Source organism: Vigna unguiculata, chromosome 6 (assembly GCF_037176805.1).
Source record: "Vigna unguiculata cultivar grain cowpea cultivar isolate G323 ecotype 2 chromosome 6, ASM3717680v1, whole genome shotgun sequence".
Lineage (NCBI taxonomy): Eukaryota > Viridiplantae > Streptophyta > Magnoliopsida > Fabales > Fabaceae > Vigna > Vigna unguiculata.
This window is the reverse complement of record NC_140797.1, coordinates 31,024,075-31,035,966: the sequence shown is the minus strand read 5'-3', so window position 1 is coordinate 31,035,966 and position 11,892 is coordinate 31,024,075. Positions and strand designations below refer to the sequence as shown.

Here is an 11,892-nt window from a genome sequence, read left to right as displayed (position 1 = left end):
AACAGAACCACGTAGTCATATCCATTTTTATATTCATTTATTACAATTACCAAGTTTTAATCTTTTAAAAGAAAACCATCGTGCATTTTTCCTTTTTATTATTTAATTTTAAAATACATTAAGTATTTCTTACCATTAATTAATTAATTTTTAAAGTCATTAATAAAGCATTATCATAATCACTTTTTTTTCTATAATGTTTTTCTAATTTTGAAATTTTAATTTTGAAATATTATTTAACTTTGTTTCAAGTTTTTAATTAAGTCATTATAGAGTCAGAGCTCGTGTAATGAATGGATATTTGATCTTATTATAAACTACCAAAAACATTGTAGCATATTAACACACATGTGTGCAAATTATAATACTTTTAAAATGCTACCACTTTAACTTATAAATAAATGTTATTAAAAATATTAGTAACATTTTTAAAATATTACCATTTTATTAACTAAATGTGATTAAAAAAATTAGTAACATTTTTATAAATATTTCAGTTTATATGTAAAAATATTATTAAAATTCCATAAAATATACCTAACATTTGATAAAATGTTATTGATAACATTTCTTTATACACTACAAAAATTATAATTTTTAACGTCAGTTACGTATGATATTTAATGATGATTAAAACCGTCACTATTTCTTCTTCCGTCGGTTAGTCCACCGACACAGAATTTGGCGCCACAAAGTTACCGTAATGTCGATTTAGTATAACCGTTGAAATAACCGTCACTAAAATTATTAAAATCGATTTTAACCGTTGCAAAATTAATTTGAAAAATTTTGTATTTAATATTTAACGTCAGTTACAACCACCGGTAAAATCTCTAAACTTTAATAGTGACGGTTGTAACCACCGGTAAAATCATAAATTTTCTAAAATAAAAAATCTGAAAAAAAAAACATAAATACTTAAAAAAAACTACGTTTCGAAAAGGAACCCCTTTTTTTTCGCTTCTTTCTACTTAAACTTTGTTTTTTTTTTCAAAATCAAATAAGATAAAATACAATAAGATATTGATGTTGTTGGTATGACTTTAAAATTTTTGAATTTTTACACATTTATTTATTTAACGAGAAAAGATTGTATTTGTTTTTTTTTTATGAGGTAGTTATCATATTATGTGTCCATAAGCAACAATTTAATACTAAATTAATTTATTAGTAAACACTTTGTCAAAATATTCACTATTTATGTGTACACATCTTCACAATAAATAACTAAATAAATAAATATATATATATATATATATATATATATATATATATATATATATATAATTAGATATCTATATTGATCTTCAAATTAAATTTTTCATATTTCCATGAAAAGTTGAAATTCATTTTCACAAAAAAGGTTTAATAAGAAAACGTATCAATAACTATTTACGTTAATATTTACGGAAAGATTAGGCACAATAAATTTTACCACCAACACAATTTGAAATACCGCTAAAATGAATGTTGAACTTGCTCTGTGATGGATGAACAAAACTTGACATCTTCAACGTTTAAGAAAAAAACGGAATATTTGCTACAATAAATCAAAAGGATTGTTCGCTATAAACAATTGAGAAGTTAAAAATTATATTATACAGGATAACATAATTCTAAAAACCTGCAAACAATAACATTCATACTAGTATATCTAATTGCAAAATTCCAAAATTTCATGATTGAGTTAAACCTTTCATTTCAACCAAGGTTTAGCCATTCATTTCAGCTCCTACACAACACAATCAATTTGAACTATCACCAAAATTTACCTCATTCAGGAACATCAACCACTTTGTATCACTCTGCACTGACCTCAGCCAACCATAAACCAGGAAAATGTGTCTGCAATAAATTCAACCAGGGAAAACATCACAACATTATTACAAAATATAAAAACTCAACTAAAATACACCCATCTAATCAAACATTATAGTAAGTTTGTTGACTTTATAACTTGTGACTTCCTTAAAACTCAGGTTTTCTCCATTATCATTTCATCACAAATTGACATGGATGTGCTAAGTGTTTCTGACCAGCCCTGGTCTTAGATTAATGACATCAAACATGTAAGTCTTGGATCCTAGAGTGACATCAAAGCAAGGTCATTTTTCTGACAAGACAAATATGTGTTCTGCCAAGGACCCCATTCTGACTTGGACATATAGTCACACATCGTTTGTGCATGCTAACTATCTTGCTACTTGGGCTTGTGATTTGCAATAAGTGCCATCTATTTTTAACAGTTTTTCCTACACATTCAGCTTGTATATAAGGCGTCCTACACCTTGTTGTTTGCGTCTAACATTCATTCTCACCCTTTTCTTGCAGTTTCGTATCTGTATTCAGCATTGTATATATAAGCATCTCCTACCCAAAGTTCTTGTTTTCCACTTCCTTCACCGACATTCATAATACATAGCTAAATACCTTAAATATTATGTTGAGGCAAGCCTAATATAAGCTGATTTTTCTAGTCATTAGCACACTAATTTCACCACACGCAGAAAGCTTTATATTATTATACCAGAAAGTAGGAATCAAAATCTTATTTTTAGTACAAAACAAACAAAGTATATAAAGGTAAGGCACAATACCTTGATGCCACATTCAATTTGAAAAAAGCCATTCATCAGGATATTGGAGACGTAGAAGATTGCTGTAATTAAGTATTTCAAATAAACATGGTTAATTAATTTTATTTCCAAATGGAAACTGTAAGTATATACAATTATTATAAATATATACAAGAATAATGTGAGGAAATTAAAGAAATAAACACCTTCTATTCTTTATATAATTATGGCATAAGGTTCTCTGCAAGGATTAAGAAAATCACCATTTGTTCTCAATTACAAGCACTTACCGGCTTGCATTCAATGAAAAACATATGAAACCATGAATTAATACTAAACGAACAATGATTTATCACCGAAAAATAGAAATTGAAGTTACAGTTAAAAAAAATTGAAGTTACGATTAGGGTTTGTAACACTCAAAATAGTTTATAGAGAGAAAAAAAACTGATATAGAAAGCAAAAACACTTACGAAGAAGATTTCTACGAAGAAGAAAATGGCTTTGGAGAAATAAGAACACAAATTCCACGAAGATAAAGAAACGAGAGCACTAGTCAGAGAAAATGAGTGCCATTGTAAGTAAAAGGGAAGGAAAAGAAAGTTGCAAGAAGGGGAAGAAGCGTTCGAGCGGAAGTAAGAAGATGAAGGAGCAGGGGATAAAAAGCAAAGAAATAGACAAATTCAAGGGCTAAAATTTTTCGTCGGTTTTAAACCGCCAAAAATATAATATAAATTAAAAAAAATTTAAAATTATAAGGTCGGTTAACTAAAACTGCCGAAAAATAATTGCCGGTATAAAATAATTTTCTGATAATTTGGTAATATATTTTTGTGTAACTAATTATATATATATATATATATATATATATATATATATATATATATTTATTTATTTATTAGTTAAGGGTCATTATAACTAAACGGATCCAAAAAAAGATACTAAAAATATTAAGAAAATGACAACCAATTGAAATTAGATTTTTTTGGATTAACTTGTATTTTTCTTTGGAAACTAAAAGATTCAAATTAGTTTCGAATATGAAATTTTGAATTGGTGTAAACCGAATCAAATCAAACCAAAATCAATTATGTAAAGATTATTATATTATACATATTATTTCACTCATGTATGATATGTGTGTGCTAGAATATAATGCTCCTAACTTTGTTCATGCCTATAAATGTAGAGAAAGAATATGTTGAACATATGAATGAGACCAAAATAGACTTATATTAATAATATGAATTGTACTGTATGGGTCGCTTGACACTAATAATCGATCGGGCGTGTGAGATTACTTCCAAAAAGAGTTCTTATGAGGTTATCCAACATGCAGCCGAGTGAACTATCCCACTGACACCAGTTGGACTCTCTGTAGGATTTCACCCCAGTCCATCATGGGTCACGTCGACTGATCAACATTCGTGTGAGATTACTTTGAAAAACTATAAATATAAGACAAAGGTATGGTTGTTGGAGTTTTTTTTTTATCTCACATTAATAATAGTATTAACTGCCGTCGTGGATCACACAATTTTTTACTTTAGTAACATAACGCCTTTGACACGTGGATCAAGCAATTGTTGACTTTAGCATCAGAGCATTTTGACATGTACTCATGATTGATTAACGTACATGAGCACTGAAGAGACGATAAGAGTAAAGGTTTGGAAACTTGACAAGTTGTTTAAGTGAACGTTCTCGATTCCTATATCTGAAACATAAATGTTGCATCTATTAGGTTTGATGGAGAAAATTATTAAAAGAAAACAAATCAAAGTAGAACAAATTTTGAATTTATAATTTGAATGTTCTACAATATTATACACATTTATTCACCAAATTTGTTAAACTTATGAGAAGTATATCATCTGGGTTATCCTCTAATGCCACAATGTATAAATATAATATATGTAATAAGTAAACAAATTTATTTTTATTTTTCGAAGGTTAAAATTATATGATTAAAGGTACCACCAAGAACAAGTTATATAAAAATATCTATTATCATGTTATTCTAGCTACTTTCTTCATTTCATGGTCTTCATGACCTAAAAGGTGATAATAAATTAGAGAAAATTATCCAAATTTAAAATTTTGGTTGGAGTTTTCAGTAACCACTAGTTCTTTAGTTTCTCACATCTAAATGGTGGAAAGATTTAAGAAAGATTTGTGGTTCTAGTGAGGACAAAACTTGGTTTGATAAGAGTGTGTATTGGAAAGTGGGATCTGGAACTAGGATTTTATTTCGGGAAGACATATGGGTAGGGGATAGATCACTTAAAGAATCTTATCCTAGGTTATATGCCAACTCTAATAAGAAAGAACAAACAATAAGTGAATGTCGGGAATGGGACAACGACAAATGGGAATGGAATTTGGCCTGGAGAAGAGAATGGTTTGAATGGGAGAGACCTCAAATTGAAATGTTCTCAGAAGACATTCATAAGATAACTCTTGCTAGGGAAAGAAAGGATTGTTGGATGTGGAATGATGGTGAAGATAAGGTTTATACAGTTAAATCAGCAAATCAAAAGTTACAAGCAAGTGAAGCAGATCAACAACACTTCTTCGATTACCTTTGGAGAGTAAAGGTTATCCCCTCTGCGAAGTTTTTTATGTGGCAGGTTATTCTAAATGGAATACCAACAAATGTGAATTTAAGACTTAGAGGGGTCAACCTAAACAATGATAATTGTGCTATGTGTGGTGAGCATGAAGAGAGCATAAGTCATTTATTCATTACCTACAGAGTTGCTACCAAAGTTTGGAACATGTGCAATAGATGAACAAGGACTTTGGGGGTATGTCATAATCAGGTATAAGCACATTTTGAACATTTCCACCTGTTGGACCTCAACCATAAAGGTAATATGTTATGGAGGGGGTGTGGATTGCTATAGTGTGGAATCTCTGGAATCAAAGGAATCATGTAGTTTTTAAGAACAAATTACCATATCCAGATGAAATCTTCAGTATGGCCCAAGTGAAAGTATGGGCATGGTTGAAACATAAAAATGCAAATGTAACCTTTTCTTTTTCTGATTGGTGCTTTTGTCCCTTACATTGCTTAAGATCAATAGGTAGGCACCCATCACACACCTAGGTTGTAGGAATCTTCAGAAGTAGGTATGTACTTAGTCTTGAGGGGTTTTTACCATAGGGAGGCTTTACATTAAAAGGTGTAGCATGGGAGAGGAATAGAGCATTCATGAGTTAGGAAGAATAATATAGTATTTGTAAAGGGATATCTATGTTTTATCACCTAGACTTTGTGGTCTAGAGTGTTTTGTTTTTGCTGCAGGTGTATTGTTCAGTTTCTTCAAGGAAGAATTGCATATGGATACCTTTCATGGATGCAATATAGGCATGTGTGCGGAGGCAAATTTTGTGAAGTGAGCTTTTACTGGAGGATTTATGTTATGCTTTTAGTATCTTAGTTGTTTAATGTGGTAGGTTGTCTGATTATATACTATAGTTTTGGGGGTAGTTTTGTAGACTTATTGTTTAAATACAAACTTTAAGGTCTTTCATTTACATTTTATATATTTTGGTAATCTTGTAAGTATCTGTGTATAAGGGTTAGAATACCCCAAATACTCTATTATATAAGTATACATATTTTTGCCGACCAATATATATATATATATATATATATATATATATATATATATATATATATATATAATGTTAATGATACAAGTATACAATGGGATTTAAAACCATGGTGGTTTCTTTATCTTTTGTGATAGTAATTTGAATATATACTTAAGTATAAATTAGTAGTTCATTACTATTTTTATCTTATTGTACCTATTTAACATAGTTCATGGTTTTCATAATAATTAGGTGACAAATATTGGTGTTGAAGTTTTAACAGGAAAGTTGCATACATAGCTCTTTTAGGTATTGTGTTTATAAGATATACAAAAAGAAACAGAATCAAAATTCAGTTGAGTTTAGGTGAAAATTAATTTAAGGATGTAGTTTTGTAATCGAAGAAAATTAAATCAACAATTTTTCCTTTTTTTCTTTCTATGCTTTGGTAGTTAAGCCAATACTGATGTTTTTGTGAAGTTTCCAACACCAAGTCTTAATTACCTCATTTTTGGGTTAATGTCTTATTTACGTATTATTTCTTGTGAAATTTCGTTATTTATATGATAATCAATTCTATCTTATTTATTAATAATTAAGTGTTATAAAATAAAACTATTAATAGATATAATAGATGGAAGGAGAGAATGAAAAAAGTGAGAATTGAGATCAAGTATTACAAAATATAATCCATGAAGGATACAAATCAAATATTTAATATTTAAATTTTATAAAGAGTAATTACTCATATAAATAATTGTAGCAAACCAATCAATCATATAAATCATGTGAGATTATTGTATCAAATTAATAGACAACCATTAATTTATAACATAAAAAATATAGTTTTAAACTTATTTCCATTTGAAAAAAAAACAAAAATAGTTCCACTATTTTTTCTTATTCTTTAAAGTGCATCCGATCAAAGTTAAGATTTGCTGAGAGCAAAGAGACAAATCTCTTTACGCATAAGAAAATAGTTTATCATTAGTGAAAGATTTTTTAATTGAGTACATTTTTAAGAAATTATAATTTGTTGAGATATATTTTTCTCTTTTTATGGAAAGTAAATATAAATACGGTTAGAAGTCTCACATCGACTAGAGATAAAGCCAATTCACAATATATAAGTGAGTGCAATCCTCACCTTACAAGCCGATTTTATGGGGTTGAGTTAGGCTTAAGGCCAACTTCTAATATAGTATCAGAGTCAGGTTAGAGTCTATCCTAACTAGCGAACTTTCTTGGACATTTTGTTTCACCCGATATCGAACAATATATAAATGGGTGCAATCCTCAATAATTAGACAATCTTTTTGTGGTCTTTTGATCCGCAAACAAAAATATATATTCATAGATGTTTCTATACTATGTATAAAATTAGATCTAGCTACAACATTAATGTCCAAAATCAAGATATCAATAGGAATTAATCTCATGATCAGATCATTCCTGTAATCTGAAATATGAAATTAATTTGAGCTGAGGAAGTTTGATAGTTGGAGTAAAACTTAGTTGCCTTTTTGTCTTAGTTGTTTAATAATTGTCAAGTCAATTATTACAAGCCAACTATGAACGGAGCCAGATCTCAGTTGCCTTATGGTTTTTTTATTAAGCAGTAACAAGCTTTCTGTCTCATACTTTTTGCACCAAATAAAAAAGTCCAAAGTGAGATACTTGTTTTTGGTCACATGGAATGTCATAAGATTATTTAGTTCACTATGTTATAAATTTGATGCACATTAACCAATCCTATAATGTTAAAAACCTAACTGACATTACCTTTTGTAGTAATTGCCTTCCTGTTTAACACTTTGTGTACAATATCAATTACAAATTGACAAATTTGTTTGTGACACCACTCATGGTTGCCAACATGGAATGTTAGTGTGTTATTTAGTTTAGTAGGATCTAAATAAAATCCTCATTAACAAATCCAATAATAATAATAATAAAAAACATAATTGGATTTATCTTCAGCGGTAACTGACTTTCTTTTTCGGACTTTTTGTACGAAATATAAAGTCAAGAGTGAAATACTTGTTTGGGAAACATTAATTGTTTTTTACTTCACTTGGTTGTTGGTTGTAATGTGAATCTACATAAACTAATCAATTAATGGTAAAAAAACCTAAGTATAATTATCTTAAGCAGTAATTGCCTTCTTGTTTCAAAGTTTTTGAAAAAAAATAATTAGATACTTATTTTGGGCATCAGTAATGATTTTCTGCGAACATGGAATGTTAGTAGATTATTCAATCCAGTAGGTTTTAACACTAATTAGAATTACCTTTAGCATTGCCTTCCTATTTCGTATTTTTGTCCAATATAAAATTCCAAATGAGATTCTTCTTTACAACACCAATAATGCTTTTCTACCCACATAGAATATCATTTGAGCTTTTTAGTTCACTTCGTTATAATTTGGGTGCACAATAACCAACCACATACCTATGTCAATTCAAGTATGTCACACTAGACTTTATGTTGTACAAAAAGCATGAGACATGAAGACAGTTACTGTTAAAGGTAAATTCAATTAAGTTTTTTACCATGGGTTTGGTTAACGTGCATGAAAATTACAACCTACTAAATTAAATAACTCATTAACATTTCATGTTGCCAAAAAGTCATTACTGGTGCACCAAAAAATGTGGATGAAGACAGTTACTACTTAAGGTAACTATAGTTAGGTTTTTTTACCATTAATTGGTTGTTTTATGTGGATCCAACTTAAAAAAAATGAGGTAAAAAACCCAAAAAAAAAACATTCCATGTGGCCAAAAAATCATTATTGCTCCTGTAAACATGTATCTCAATGAGGATTTTTTTTTCTGTCCAAAAAATCTGAAACACAAACAATTACTGGTTAAGGTAATTATAGTTAGTCTTTTTTACCATTAATTTTTTAGTTTGTGTAGATCCAAACTATTGCTCCCTAAACAAGTATCTTACTCTAGACTTTATATTTTGTTATATTTTGTCTAAAAGGTCTTGAACAAAAAGCCAGGTACTGTTGAAATTAAATTCAGTTATGTTTTTTTATCATCATTTACTACGAAAGGTAATGGCAGTTTGGGTTTTAGTATTATTGGGTTGGTTAACATGAAGTCAAGATGAAGTTTAAAATATAATGAAAAACAAAGGAGATTTCTATGATTGAACAACTCTTTTGTTAAGAAACATGTTAGTTTAAGAAATGTCTTATGTTAAGTTATACGTTTTGTACAAACTTCATAATTGTAACACTCCAATTTGGGATGTTACATCTTGGTATCAGCGTCTCGAAAAAACTTTGAGAGTGTGGGATGTGAGCTCATCTAGCTTATGATTGGTGATGTTGGTATATGTATGCTTTGGTGAAATGCTAGTCTCGGTAAATGTTGAAGCATGTTATACATAATAATGTACAAATGTTATTTATAGTATGAATTCTCTTATATATGTATAATCCCATAAGACTATGATGAGTCGAGTAAAAGGGGTTATGTTCTATTATAAGATTTTGGTCTAAGCTTAGCAGGAGTGCTCTTATCCAAGGCTTTGTTGAGCGGGTAAAATTGTTGCTTATAAGGGAAAGACCCTTTCCAAGAGGCGTTGCTACGCAGGAATGGTTGGTTACCGTTGGATATTACTTAGTGGTAATATGTTAATGATTGCATATTTTTATTTTGGGAACATATTTCAGGTTGTTATGTTTGTGGAGTTATACATATATGTTGGGATCAAACAATGTGAGTTTTATTTGAGTAAAATAATGTTATATAATTATTTTAGTGGTTGTTTTGTTTTAATAAATTTAAAAGAAAATAATATGAATTTTGTATATTTTTTTAGTTAATTTGCGGTTTATAATTTTTATTTAAAATATTATGAAAATACATAAGGTAAAAGAAGCTACGTGTGAAAGAAATCGGAAAGAAAAAAAAAATTGTATGTTAAATTATATTTTTTTCGAATAATATTTTATTTACGTTAATTTATGGATGATTTTTGTTTCTTGGATAAAGACTTTTTTTTTTTTTAAATATGAGGTTTTTATTTTATATTAATAGTGAATATTTTATTTGTGCAAATTTATTTGGTGTGGAACTTTCATTTCATGACTGCAAAATTTTAGGTATGCATAATATTTTACTTTCTTAGGTAAACAATTTTCCAGGACAAACATTTTTGAGTTGGGAAAAATGTAAGACTGAAAAAAGGCTTTAGGATTTTTGAGTAAGAGTATATAATGGATGAGGCTTAACATGGAAGAATTAATTTAATTATTTAATTGAGTTAAGTTGCTGTTTATTTAATTTAATTTTGATTTACGAAAAAATAGTGTGTATAAATTAATAATTTGATGCTCCTTAAATCATGAAAATTAATTGGCTTAGTGGGTAGAGAATGTGTTTGATGGTACATGGGTTCGGCCTAACAGCCTATTTTGTTCGAGTAATCAAAATTTATTTTTAGAAATTAATAAAAGTGAAATATATTAAAAATGAAAAAAAAATATTTTAAAATCATAAAAATAGAAGGAGAACAGGAGAATATATGTTTAGTTTTGTTGTTAAGTTTTATTATTTTTAGTATTTGTTTTCATATTGTTATTTTATTTTATTTTTTTCTATTTTATCTTTTTATTTTAGTATATATATATATATATATATATATATATATATATATATATATATATATATTTCTAATTTACCTTTATTGAGAGAATAAAATGCAGCATAGAGATTCAAAATTTGGTATCTCATTTTCTTCATTCGGTAAGTGTTCAGTGTTCCCGTCTATATTTGTCGTAATGCTGCTAGGTGATACACAAAAAATGGAAATTTTTAGAAGCTGGATTGATGATGGATTAATTATAAATAAAAAATTCACATTAAAAAGATTATTTTTTTCTGATTTCTTCAAACTAAAATTGATTTTTCGACGTCAAATAAATTAATTTTCTCAAAATATTTCCAAACAAATCCGCAACCGCCACTTCCTCTTGAAGTGATTTGATGTTAGAGGCACGAGGGTTCTTCTGCCCTTAGAAGAGGGATCACACAAGATAAAAATGGGAGGATACACATTCAATATTCAAAATAGGTTGAAACTTGCGAGTCAATCTGACTCATTACGAGTTTGGACTGGGTTGGATTAAAAAATTTTTACAAATTTTAATACGGGTTGATTTTTGTTCTGGCTCATTTAGAACCCGGCTCCTCCGGATTGTTGTGCTGAGTCGGGTTGGTTCACTAACCAGCAGATAAAAGAGTCACACAAGTATTTTTATTTATTTTTATTAAGTTGGGCTTTACATTTGGATCATGTTAAGTTGTTTTTTATCCAACACATAAATAATTTGTATTTTTTTTATTTTGGTTTGTATTTGGATTGTATTAAAGTTTATTTAGATTTTAATTAAAATTACAATTTAGTTTTGACTGAAAAAATAATAATATTTTTTTTAATTAAGTGAACCCGTGAGCCAACCCGTTTAACTCGCCAACCCATGGTGGGCCGGGTTGGGTTTTGCTAAAAGTGAGCTGAATTAGGTTGACTCTCTAAATCATCAACCTGTGATGGGTCGAGTTGGGGCAGACCGAATTACCTGTTTTGACAGCTCTAGAAAAAGGACCAAATCTTGCTGCCTTGCGGACAGAGAAGAAGATGAAAACATTGCTGGTTCTAAAAAGTAAAATATAATTTGACAATAGAATTTTGACAAATT

At 28.8% G+C, this 11,892-nt stretch overlaps 1 long non-coding RNA gene across 1 annotated transcript; it reads right to left on the bottom strand.

The window, feature by feature from the left end:
* Positions 1-1,489: 1,489 nt before the first annotated feature.
* Positions 1,490-3,245, bottom strand: LOC114186812 (uncharacterized). The gene is made up of 3 exons (XR_003605157.2): positions 3,050-3,245; positions 2,598-2,659; positions 1,490-1,845 (listed from the first exon to the last, which is right to left on the bottom strand). It is a non-coding gene; the product is annotated as an uncharacterized LOC114186812 (long non-coding RNA).
* Between the last annotated feature and the right edge of the window lie 8,647 nt (positions 3,246-11,892).